A 10,698-nucleotide genomic window follows, 5' to 3' on the forward strand; every position below is an offset into this window, starting at 1 on the left:
TATTTCCTTGTCCAACCCTTTTCAGTCCAGCAGAAAAGATGCCAAGTTGCACAAAGTTTTGTTCCAGTCTCCTTATTCTGCCTAAAGACTCTTTGACCTCCAAACCCTTAACAAAAAGGATGCATCCCAAAGAAAGAAAATCCTGTAGAGTCATGCATGGCACTTCACACAATAAAACTCCATCGATACAAATAACACTAAATTAAAGGGATAGCAAGCACCTTTACATTCCTATATTTCACTTACTGAGTGATATGTGCCAGAAAATCCTACTAATTGATTCATTCCATGAAGAATGCACAGGTTTAAAGGTAAACCACATTTGATGTGTTGATTCAAACAGTGCATTTGAAGAATGGCCTGACAGACACAGCTCTCAATGAAATTAATGAAAATATTATGGAAAGGTTTGGCGTTAAAGGGACCTTGAAAATCATCCAGTTCCAGCCCCTCTGCTATGGGAAGGGACATCTTCCACTAGACCAAGTTGCTTAAAGCCCCATCCAACCTAAAAACTTTCAGATATGGGACATCCACAGCTTCCCTGGCACCCTGTTCCAATGTCTCACCATCCTCATAGTGAAGAGTCTCTTGCTAATATTTAATCTAAACCTACCCTTTTCAGTTTAAAACCATGCTTCTTGATCTGCCACTAGACCTTGGTTAATAATCCCACTGCAACTCTCTTCTGGGCACTTGTAGGAGCCAATATTGTAAGGCTGCTCTAAGATCTCCCTGGAAATTTTCCTTCCTCTTTTTTTTCTTCTCCAGGCTGAATAGAGCCAGCTCCCTCAGTCTGTCCTCACATGAGAGGCGCTCCAGCCCAATCTTCAGAGAAGAAACAGCCTGTTTCAGAGTAATAGACCTGTTCTAATCTAACAGGGCACAGAATCCTCAAGCACACAGCTGAATGGGAAGCAAGACAAAAGTTGAATCCTGACTATAGACAAACAAAACCATAGTAGTGTTAATACCAGAATACATCTCAGGTGATTCTGCCTTGTGTTTTAGTTCTTGCAGCCCACAGTCACCTGCCATCACCTGCTTGTGGCACACACACAAGCTCTTTCACTATCAGGCAGCTACAATCATGAATGGTCATCCCTTAAAGCTGAATGAACACCAGGACAAACACCCACACTACAAAAGCTTGGACATTATTTTAGCTATCAAACTGCAAATGTAAAAAGTAGAATAAAAGGTAAACTAAAAGGCAAACCATGTAGAAGTAACTGCATGGACTTCCTAAGTCTTTCATAGGCTTAGCTCTCTGAAGTGCTTTGTCCAGCTGGAGTATTATGCAAACATACAAGGGAAAAAAGAATGGAGTTTGTCCCAGAGAAGTTTCATTTTAGAGAATTGGAAAAAACAAAACACAGGTGACACAGAGAAAGAAGAACCTGGAAGTATGAGGGGAGATTTCAGGACACCAGCAAACTTGCTGACAAGTTGGCTAGCTCAGTTTTAATATTGTTGTTTCTTTGTTTGATTGGTTTTAATGGGCATAAACAAAAAGGAAAATATGAAGCCATGGATATGTATGTGAAGAATTCTTCCTAAATGGCATAGTGTGTAAGGAAACAAAACATGGGTATTTATTCAATCTTAAATATGAAGGATGCAGAAGCTGACACCACAGGCCATAGAAAACCGTAAGTTTTACTTTAGTAGCAAATAAGAAATGGTTTAAAAACTGGCAGAAGCACCTTGGGAATGAAGATTAAACTTACAACAGGAAAAGGAGAAACAGATGAAAGATGCAGAGAAAGGAAAAACGTGGACAAAAATACAAGGTAGCAAAGTGATTTTTAAAATCAACATTATGAACTTAGGTGTATTAGGTGTATTTTTTAGATTGTTTTCTTGCATATAATATTTTATTATATATGTTCTAAATTTGTTATTAACTTGTAATTACTAAATCAGAGAGTTTAAATTCAACAACTACACTGAAAAAAAGAAAGTACATAGTTGCATGTATTTATGTTTCCTTTGTTATAAAAAATTTTACAACCTTGTTTTTGTAACTGTGTGATTTTCTATACTGAATATTTTTCATGCCTGACAGAGAAATGGGAGCTGGAGAACGGGTGTTTCTTTTTCCAGCATTCCCCCAAAATCTTTACCTATTTACATATAATAGCAAAAGTGATCCCATGTCCACAGGAACAAATGTATTTTGAGAACTCTTCTTTGAAATCCATGCCTGAATTTTTATTTGTTTAACCAACATAAGGAATGAGCAGAAATAGCTCCAGTTTCTTTCATGAATAAGGTCCTTCATTCATGCTTTTCATGGTACAATATAGGAAACTTTAAAAGTTTCAGTCAATAGCTTGGTCAAGCAACCAAATCTGAACTCTGATATTAACAATTCAATTTTCTGAAACTAATGAGTCATATTATACCTTGCAGAAATGGTGGTTCACTTCCCCTAAAAATGTAATCTGAGGTTGGTTAATTTATTTGAAATCAAAAAGCAGAAATAAATGCATATGAGTTTTTAGAAAATAGACACTGTTAAAACATAACAGGCTTAGTGTATTTTAGATATTTGAGCTGCTCCATGGCTACTATTGTGCCCTCACACTACACTGTGCCTGTAACACAGTTTTGGCACCTAAAAGAAGGAACATGGGAGAAAAATACAGAAAAGGTAGATTGAGTAATCTGTGGTCAAGTTAGAACTATTGCAACAGGAAAGTTTGTCCAGCATGTTTTGGTGCAAGTTGGAACAATCTTCATGCTTTTATACTTTATAAGTGGGACTACACACAAGTTGAGTACCAGTGTTTTCATTAAAAACACTCAAATTAGGCAACAGCAAGAATTTTTACAAGCTTGTTCAAATTTCAGCAGGATGCTTTGTATTTTAAATTTTAAAAATGGGATAAAAGCTAAGAACAATCAAATAAATTATTTTTCATCAGCTCTAAGTCTTACAAACACTTAAAGTTTTCTGAAAAATAAATAGAAGGTTTAAGTTCTTGTCAAATAACTATGTTCAAAACATCATAGCTTCAATAATTTTAAAGTCCAACTGACAAACATAAAACTGGTTCAGTCCAATATAAATTCCCTCTCTGAATTTGGTAATAGCCAACAAACAAACAAAGTTATTCACATAGCTATGTAAGTCCAAAACATTCTGAATGAACAACAACCTTCATTAGCTTTGCATAGATCATCTTATTTACAGTATTTTTCCTCTGTTTCTGAATCTAATTATCTCCATATACTTGTATCAGATTCAAAATGGTGTAACAAACACCACAGTAAAAACAACTCACTGAACTGACTCTTTCTCCAGACTGAATGGTTTCAATGGGCTTTCTAAAATAAATATAAATAAAGAATGAGGTCATATTTTCCTTTACACTACTTACATCAGACATTCTACAAGAGACAAACTGTTTTATACCAACAGAAAAAAAAGCTAAGATTATATTTTGATAAAATTTTTAGCTAAAGTTACATCTACTGATATTGAAGAGAAGGTAAGACTGGTAAGCTGACTTTTGTCTTGCTCAGTTCTGCCATTGTATAAGCATATTTATTTTCTACAGGCAGGTTCTGTGTCTTGTGTCCTATTGCTTAAGAAGTTTAGTATTTAGGTGGCCAAGTACTGTTGCCCTTAGGAAAGCAATTGGGGCTATACATCTCCTTGAGTACCATTTTTAGTAGCCAAATGTCCATGCCACAGAAAGGGAATACATGATGGCACAGCTACTTTCAGCAGTAGAATGATGTTACCAAACTGGGAGTATGCCATGGATTGTGACCCACAGGGTTTCTGAATACACTGTTAAATGTAGCCAGTGCCAGGTCAGGTTCCTTTTCCATGCACAGGACTGTACACAGGTATAGGCATTAGATCCTCTCACCAGGTAGAAAGGAGTCACCATCCCATGAGTCCTCGTCTTCTGCTTTGAGCCCCTGAAAACGGCTGTGGGCATGTCCAATCCTAATGGCTTCTGATGTCAAACATATGGGAATAATGCAGTCAAATCCACATCAAGAGCTTAGAGGACCCAGAGGTTCTGAGGTCCCCCAGGGAGCCTCAAAGTTCAGTCATTTATAAACTTCCCATACCAAGATATTGTTCACAAGTTAAATCCGTTCAGATTAAGATACCTAAATGATTGTTTGTGGAAGGCCAGAACTACAGCTGCCACACACAGGTATAAGCACACCTACTGCAAATAATAAAAGGGATATCTGACCCAGCAAGTGTGGTAACAGCAGATATTTAGGGTCATCAGCACTCAGCAGCACCATTCATGCACAAAGCAGCTGACTTATGACATCCAAATCAATATATTCACAACTCATAACAACACGCCATTCATTCTTCTGAACTAGAGACTTATATTCAAAAAAAGCTCAGATCCTTCTCCCGTACTCAGTTGGAGACCATGAATTATTTAATTTCTTGGTTGCCTTTGTGTGAGTAGCAAGGGGACCTAGTTTTCTGTTGGCTTGACAGTTATATCATGTTGTATTTTTCCCTCCCAAAGCCTTCATCCAGCTTTTGATGTGAAAGCTTAGCTATCTGTAGACAACTGCTATTTCAAATTAAAAGCTGCATGAGTTGTTGACAATATAAGACTTTATATTTAATTCTCCCTTCATAGTTCATAAAACGTCTATTTCTATCGTTCATTCCATGTTACTTCATAGAGGAGATTACTATTGCAGCATACACCCATCAAAGCCATCTTTCTCATCAACAAAACATTGTTTGTAGCAGCTACACATCAATGAAATTTCTTCAAGCCTGTGACTGTTGCTTTTTCATAATTATATTTTCTAATCCCCCTTTACACACGAGAACTCAATTCACTTCCTGGTACAATGCATTAGCATCCTCTTCAAATCCATTAGCAGTACCACAAGACTCCCAGCATCTCTCCCTCCACATAATAGTATGTTATTAAGTTACCATACAGCAGGCTGAAGACTATGAATATTTTAAGTTCCCCTGTATGTACCAAAGCAGAGAAATCAATCCTACTCTTTTACCATATTGGAAATACTCTAAGACACACTTATGGGTTTCATTAAACTTGTGTTTCTGGCACAAAAATTATATGGTATTTTTTAAAAAGAGATTTAGTACTTAGTAGGATGGCAACAGCATAATCTCTCCGGTCATTTTCAGCCCATTACACTCAATACTGGGGGAGCAGAGTCTACCACATAGCTAAGCCAGGCCCAATATTCTAAACACGTTCAGTAAAGCAAAACAAATTAATTTAATGAGCTGCTGTTAGGAATATTACGTGTAAATGATATTATCAAAACAACTACTAGGATGTTTCAAAATGTTTCATAGAGTCTATAACTGAGTTGACATACTACAGACCCTTTGGGTTTTATTTTGTCCCATTCCCAAAAAAATAACATTTGTTTTGAAGCATTTGAGGCATTTTTCTGATTCAATTTTCATATGTTCATACTAATACTCATTTAGCCTTTTTGAGTTAAAGGCAAAATCTGCAGTTGCAATAAATGGGGGAAAAAACATGGATTACCCTGATTTGCACCCCTTGCCTGCACAGGTCCAAAACAAGGCTGAAAACCTGATGTCTAGCACAAGGGCAGCAGATGAAGTTAATTAATTCCCAGTTCTCACAGGCTCCACCAGCAACGAATTCCAGAACTTTTTCAAAGGCATCAGCAAAAAAGAGCCCTCTTCTAGATATTTTCCATGCCAGAAATCCAGGTGGGTTCACATATGGGTTTTGAAATTTCTTGGGTGGCATATGGAGCTTCTATCTTTCAATCTAAGAGCTCTGATTAAAAAAAAAAAAAAAAAAAAAAAAACCACCATACGCAACACCAGCCAGCTCTTAATGCTATTCTAATGCATACCCCTGCAATGATTTTGAGGTATTTTGCTTACAAATAACCAATCTCCCCATGCAAAGAGTGCTGGTGGAGCCAGAACAGAGTATGTGGGCAGAAACAGAAATCAGCACAAGAACTCATGCCACAGCATAGAATTTCTTTTATATTTTATCCTCTCCACTCCAAACTCAAGTTTTCACCAGCTGTTTCAGCATGAGCTAGCCTTTATTTTTATTCGTTCTTCTACTACTTTCGCTATTTCACATGCCACATATTGTCATCTTCCTGCTGCACCCCGGAAATGCTTCTAAAAGCTTAAAACAATGGTGAAGAAAATCCCCAAACAGTAAGTAGTTCTATACAAAAGGTTTATGCAAGATAGCTTCCACTCTCAGACACAGAAACATTTCTTCAGAGTGGTCTTTTCTTCTCGGTTTTACAGCTGACACACTTGAAGCAAATGAAGGATGAGGCATTTGCCATCATTAGACCATTTTCCTCTGACTGAATTTGAATCCTTCAGATTTCCAGCAGTTTTCAATACCCATTAAACTACAGTTATGGGTCTGGCATGCCTTAGGTTCCTACAAAACAGCAATGCTTCTATGCAGAAGATGGCTGTTATTGAAACAGATGCTGACGTACCAAAATCAGCAGGAATTCCTCAACTAAGAACAGCCAAATGCTCTCTCATAGGGGAAGTGCCTTTCTTGAGCAGTCTGTATCTTTCTTTGGACTACAACGATGTAGAGATCCCAAAAAATAAACAGCATCAGTTATTTATTCACTAATTTTATTTAGATACTAAAGTCATCTATATCATATCTGAAACTATATCAGTAGTTGCATCTGATAAAAAAGTAAGGACTTTTGTAGCACTGTGTGAAGGTTCTGTCCTTTCATCAGCAAATTTGCAGACTACTAGTCAGGAAAATTAGGCACAGGCCAAAGACATAAACCACTGAACAAATAACTGGAATAGAAATATGATGTCAGGATTTAGGGCATTGAGTCACTCTTTCATTACATTTGATCTAATTTCCCTAAATTCTGAGATTACTGGATGCAAAGGGTTTCTATTTATCACCTCTAATTTACTATTACAAATTGCACATGATTCAGTGGTGTCTGCTGAGAAAAAGTGAGCATGTGAGCAAGTAATCAGCAGTGCAGTTCCAAATAATCAGCCAGATCAGCCCCCACCAGCAGTGCTGTTCCCAATAATCAGCCAGACCAGTCCCCATCAAAGTACACAAAGTAAAGCTCCTCATCAAATTCCATGCTTTCTTCCTATTTCTCTTCTGCAGGGCCTGGGTGAGACACCAGCCCCAACATGAGACAGTAATCTCACTAGTTAGCATTAACAATAATAAAAATGAAAAAAAAAACCCTATTTCCACTCTTGCCAGTATAAGGCATACAGAATTCAAAGATATTCCTATTATTAAAGCCATAACATTTTATAAAAGAGTCAAACAGGGAAAGAGTTGGAAGCAGCATGGAACAATCCAGTGGTGACTCACAGTGGGAGTTATCAAAGCTGCTTAGTAGGTGAATCAGTTACCTTAATCTGGTAACTGAGTTTGGTCAAAAAAAAAAACCTCTTTATATCCAGGTACTGCAAGGATTCATAAATAATTTGGTAAAGGACAGGCGCTCAGCAGTGTACACACTGCCTTTACAGCCTTTGTGTGTTTACTCAGCAGGTATATTTGATTTCACATGTAGGTATGTTTTGATCTCAGGAGAGCAGTTGCTGCTTTTGTAGCTTTAAAATATTTTGTGACTCTAACTGGCAAACACAATGTGTGTTGTGCAAAAAAGATTCACTTAATGAGGTTGATAAGCTACAGACCAGCCATGGCACAATTCATAACTTGCAGTGGTTTCGTAAGAATCAAGACAATCACCCTAAAACTGAGTTTGGTCTGTAGAATTTCATGACAGTCTGTCTTTCACAATGTTGTAGTATCATGAATACTGGAGTCCTTTCCTCTGAGAACACAACCCTCTCTATTAACATTGGCTAATGAAGCATTTCTTCATTGCAATAAGACTGAGAAATAGGTCACCATTATACAAAGAGGGAAAAGTGAGGCCTGAAAGGTTCTGTCAGCATTTTAGGCATAAAAGAACAAATACTTTACAGAGAAGGTCAATAGAGTGACTCTCATTTACTAAGTTTACTGAACCACCCCATAATCCCTAGACAGATTTTTCACACCTAGCTGACCAGATGACAGAGTGCCACCATGCATTCACTTTTCAGCTGCACTGTACCTGTATAACAAACCTCACCAGTGGACCAACTGTTCATGTGCTTCACTTGCCCAAGAAATCTAACTCATTCAGGGTGTATCACATGCACTGTGTGTGTCTGTGCAACTTCAGATCCAGTTGCATCGCTGGCACAACAGGCAGCATAATTTTTTAAGTGTTCAGCATGACAGCTTTGGAATTTTCCATCTTATATGTAGAGCAGAAGATTCAAAATGCAGAGAAAGTTCTGCCCTGGTTTGTTCACTCACTGTCTGGCCACTTTTATGTCTTTTCCACTTGCTCCTCTTCTGGCCTTTTTTTTCTACTATGAGCTCCATGAAGCAGGAAGTGCCTGTTTGTTTGGGTTCCTGACATGCAGGCCAAGGAGCTGTGGCTCATCTGAGCATTTACTGAGCTTTTTTCTGATACAAATCAATAGTAGGAATGAAGTACAAAGCTGACAGAAATCACTTTGCCTTGTGAGTGCCTAACGGGACTCAGCTGTCTGCCTCATTCTCGTCACAAGTTACACAAGACACTGAAGTGCCTACATGCAGGTGTCATGGGCTGTTTCAGATGTCAAAGTGATGTTTGTAGGTGCCAGTGTCCTACCTCCCTCTTCCAGACAGCATGGCCATCCCACGCACCCAGTGCTGTACTTCACAGACCCATGCAGGTGGCTCAGATACCCTTGGACATCACCATTCATGGTTAGGCAACAGAGTCTGATGGAATATTGCCGTTCAAGTACATCAGAACAACATGGGAGAGACCCTACAGAATTCTTTCTAATAGTGTGCTAATAACTTATTTTCTCTTTTTTTCCTTTTTTGGGATGCAAGCAAAATAGCATTTAATTAACACTATATTGTAAATCATTATTGAAACCTTGCTTGCTAAGTCCTTTGAAGGAGAAATGAACCAGGTAAACATTAGCGTCACTATTTCCTCCTGGTCTTATTTTCAGTAGACCATGGCTTGGTAAACAAGAACTTTTGTACCTATTCCGATTCTTTCAAAACACAAAGGCAGACATTGAGGTACAAATCTTTTGAAACTATTTAGACATCCAACCACTCTGTGTTCCACACTCTGGAAGTCTCAGGCCCCCTTGAAGTTGTGGTTAGCGATCACCCATTGTGCTGACAAATGATTTGTAGACATGTACTGCAAGTCAGATCAGGGTTAAAAATAAACACTCCCTTTCAGAGGAGAACGAAACCAGCTCACTGAGCAGATTAACAGTCCTTGGCCCAACAAATAGTTGTATCAGCACAACTGACAGTGCAGGAGGCTGTGGTTTGGGGTTGGGACGTAAGCTTTGAGCATACCTAAAAAAGTCTGACTCCTGGTTCTTTACAAAAATGTGCAGGTTTTTTCCAAGTGAATTAGTAAATTATGAAACCAAAGAAAACTTCAGAGTGTGATTGCAGCAAATAGCATGGATGCATTAATATGGGATTTGCAATGAAAAGGAACACTGTGATTAACAGCATTCTGCATGAATCATATGATTCTGTAAAAGGGAAAGTAATACAATAAAGCCTTGTGTTATTTTCCTTCCCTCCCTCTTATTTCTGTATAATTTTCTCACATAAAATATAAAACCAAGTAGGTATGAAATACTGAAAATTAAAAAGGTTAATCTTACAAAATAGGTGAAGTTTCTGAAAGTTTATCATCCTTTTGCAGATAGTAAAGAACATAAACTTTCAAGAAAATATAAACTGCCTTCCTGTGCCCTTTGAACTTAATTGAACTTAAATGAGTGTAACTATGAAGCTACAATATAGGAGGATTAGTTTTCCACAGATTCATTTATTAGCAGTATGCTGCAATTATCAACAAGGTGAATCAATAAGCATGAAGTACACTGGGCTGCCTATGTCTGACTAATACAGAACAAGTTCTCTTGCGCTCAGAGCCAAGGAATGCCATGCTGTTGTGCAGGTCTTCAACTCAACATCCTACACCAGTGCCAAAAACATCCACTCCTTGCAAAATGGATGACTTATTCAAAACCAGTCTGTTAACAGGCAAATTTTTGTGTTAGAGGGAAAACTTTTCAAAGCAGAGCTAAGGATTTCACACCTTTGCCAACAAACACTGTAGCAAGTGGGCATTTATCTCAATAATTTTGGTGGCTTTTTTCAAGTCCTTAATGGTGGGAGGACTTATTTTATCTTCAGTTAAGATACACGTCATTTTAGTCATCATGAACTGGCTAAATGGCAAGAGCAATAAAGTATCAGTAGTGTAGTAGCTCACCCACTCTTCACACCAGCAACAGGAGACATTTTTACTTATCCAGAAAGCCACCACAAAATATTCTCCAGAAACTGCCATGCACATTGGATCTTAGATGTGGTCCTAAAGGAACAATGAGTGACATTCAATAATTAGTTTGTACTTCAGTCACACACTCCAATAATGCTTAAAACAAAGTAAGTCTAGCCCAGCACCCATTTCAACATTTGTACAACTATGTACAGTCTCCTAATTTTCCCTTAGCTCTGGTCTTGCATATGGTATTGTAGTAAGGGATTCATCCTTGCAATGCTTTCATTTACAGGTCTTCCACAAGCTGGA

At 38.0% G+C, this 10,698-nt stretch overlaps 1 long non-coding RNA gene across 12 annotated transcripts in view; it reads right to left on the minus strand.

The window, feature by feature from the left end:
• LOC115493779 (uncharacterized) overlaps positions 1 to 10,698 on the minus strand; it is a 399,735-nt gene that overhangs the window by 311,163 nt on the left and 77,874 nt on the right. The window contains exon 3 of one of the 12 annotated variants that reach the window (XR_012053939.1): positions 10,378 to 10,479. The exons of the other annotated variants lie outside the window; for them this stretch is intronic. This is a non-coding gene — a long non-coding RNA (uncharacterized lncRNA). The remainder of the gene's footprint in view (positions 1 to 10,377; positions 10,480 to 10,698) is intronic. 12 annotated transcript variants of the gene reach the window in all.

This window comes from Taeniopygia guttata, chromosome 2 (genome assembly GCF_048771995.1).
Source record: "Taeniopygia guttata chromosome 2, bTaeGut7.mat, whole genome shotgun sequence".
Lineage (NCBI taxonomy): Eukaryota > Metazoa > Chordata > Aves > Passeriformes > Estrildidae > Taeniopygia > Taeniopygia guttata.